Here is a 2,500-nt window from a genome sequence, read left to right as displayed (position 1 = left end):
ATATATAATATATATATATATAATGTATATATATATGTATATATATATATATGTATATATATGTATATATATGTTTAAATATATTGTATATAGTATATATATATATTTAAAATAGTATATATGTATATATATTTTATATTTAAATATATGTATATATGTATTATATATATATATTTAAATATATGTATATATGTATATATATATATAATTTAAATTATGTATATATGTATATATATATATTTAAATTATAGTATAATGTTACATATATGTGTAAATATATAATAAAGAATATATATATAAAATAAAATTTTAAAAATTATGGAGAGAATAATAAAATTTTAAATAAAAATGATATGTAAAATATAAAAATGTATATATTATATATATAATATATATATAATATAATATAAATTTAAAATATGTATATATAATATATAAAAAATATTATATATTTATATATATATATATATATATATTTAAAATGTATATATTATATTAAAAATTGGTTTTAAATAGATAAATTTTAAAATTATATATATAATATATATTTAAAATATATATATATATATATATATATATTATATTAATATAGATATTAAAATATAATATATTTAAAATATATGTATATATATAATATATATAATATATTATAATATTATATATATATTTTTATATATGTATATATTTATATATATAATAATATTATATATATATCATATATATATATAATTTTATATTACATACATTATTTACTATATTATAATATATTATATTAATTATTAATAAAATTATAATTATATATATAAATTATATTACTATATTAAATACCTTTTATACTTTATTAAATTATAATATAAATTATAATTTATATATTATTATAATATGGAATAATCCCAAATGCCGCTTGATATCGATAAATAAAAACCCCTTTCCCTGACCGGATTCGAACCTAGGTCACTCCGGGTATGAAAACGGAGGCCGTGCTAACCAACCATGCCACACGACCCACTAAAAGGAGTGTGCAACTAGGATCTTACCTAGCCCCCATAGACATTACCTGTCTACTCATACTTGAGTAATGACAGCGAATTTTTTACGCTCATTTCCCCGTGGGCCCCGGGTGGAAATTGATTTAGCAATTAAAATCCTAAGTCAGATGTCCTGAGGTATATTTATGAAAGATGGAATAATGCAATGCCGATTGATATCGATAAATAAAACCCCCCTGACCAGGATTCGAACCTAGGTCACTCCGGGTATGAAAAGGAGGCCAGTGCTAAACCAACCATGCCACACGACCCACTAAAGGAGTGTGCAACTAGGATCTTATAGCTCCATAGACATTCCCTGTCTACTCATAACTTGAGTAATGACAGCGAATTTTTACGCTCACTTCCCCGTGGGCACTCGGTGGAAATTGATTTAGCAATTCAAATCCTAAGTCAGATGTCCTGAGGTATATTTATGAAAGATGGAATAATGCCAATGCCGCATTGATATCGATAAATAACAACCTCCCTGACCAGGATTCAAACCCTAGGTCACTCCGGGTATGAAAACGGAGGCCAGTGCAAAACCCAACCATGCCACACGCCCCACTAAAAGGAGTGTGCACTAGGATCTTACTAGCTCCATAGACATTACCTGTCTACTCATACTTGAGTAATGACAGCGAAGTTTTACGCTCCCCTCCCCGTGGGCACTCGGTGGAAATTGGATTTAGCAATTCAAATCCTAAGTCAGATGTCCTGAGGTATATTTATGAAAGATGGAATAATGCAATGCCGCATTGATATCGATAAATAACAACCCTCCCTGACCAGGATTCGAACCTAGGTCACTCCGGGTATGAAAACGGAGGCCAGTGCTAAACCAACCATGCCACACGACCCACTAAAAGGAGTGTGCAACTAGGATCTTACTAGCTCCATAGACATTACCTGTCTACTCATACTTGATAATGACAGCGAAGTTTTACGCTCACGTCCCCGTGGGCACTCGGTGGAAATTGATTTAGCAATTCAAATCCTAAGTCAGATGTCCTGAGGTATATTTATGAAAGATGGAAAAATGCAATGCCGCATTGATATCGATAAATAAAAACCCTCCCTGCCCCAGATTCGAACCTAGGTCACTCCGGGTATGAAAACGGAGGCCAGTGCTAAACCAACCATGCCACACGACCCACTAAAAGGAGTGTGCAACTAGGATCTTACTAGCTCCATAGACATTACCTGTCTACTCATACTTGAGTAATGACAGCGAAGTTTTACGCTCACTCCCCGTGGGCCCCTGGTGGAAATTGATTTGCTTTCAAATCCTAAGTCGATTGTCCTGAGGTATATTTATGAAAATGGAATATGAAATTTGCGCATTGATATCGATAAATAACAACCTCCCTGACCAGGATTCGAACCTAGGTTCATTTCCGGGTATGAAAACGGAGGCCAGTGCTAAACCAACCATTGGCACACACCCACTAAAAGGAGTGTGCAATAGG

At 30.7% G+C, this 2,500-nt stretch overlaps 1 protein-coding gene across 1 annotated transcript in view; it reads right to left on the bottom strand.

Moving 5' to 3' along the window:
* The window catches only part of LOC119577920, a gene marked incomplete at its 5' end in the record, with an annotated part of 11,980 nt that overhangs the window by 2,803 nt on the left and 6,677 nt on the right, over positions 1–2,500 (bottom strand).

The sequence above is a fragment of the Penaeus monodon genome, chromosome 10 (assembly GCF_015228065.2).
Source record: "Penaeus monodon isolate SGIC_2016 chromosome 10, NSTDA_Pmon_1, whole genome shotgun sequence".
Lineage (NCBI taxonomy): Eukaryota > Metazoa > Arthropoda > Malacostraca > Decapoda > Penaeidae > Penaeus > Penaeus monodon.
The sequence above is the reverse complement of the archived record's forward strand: the minus strand, read 5'-3'. Positions and strand labels throughout refer to the sequence as shown.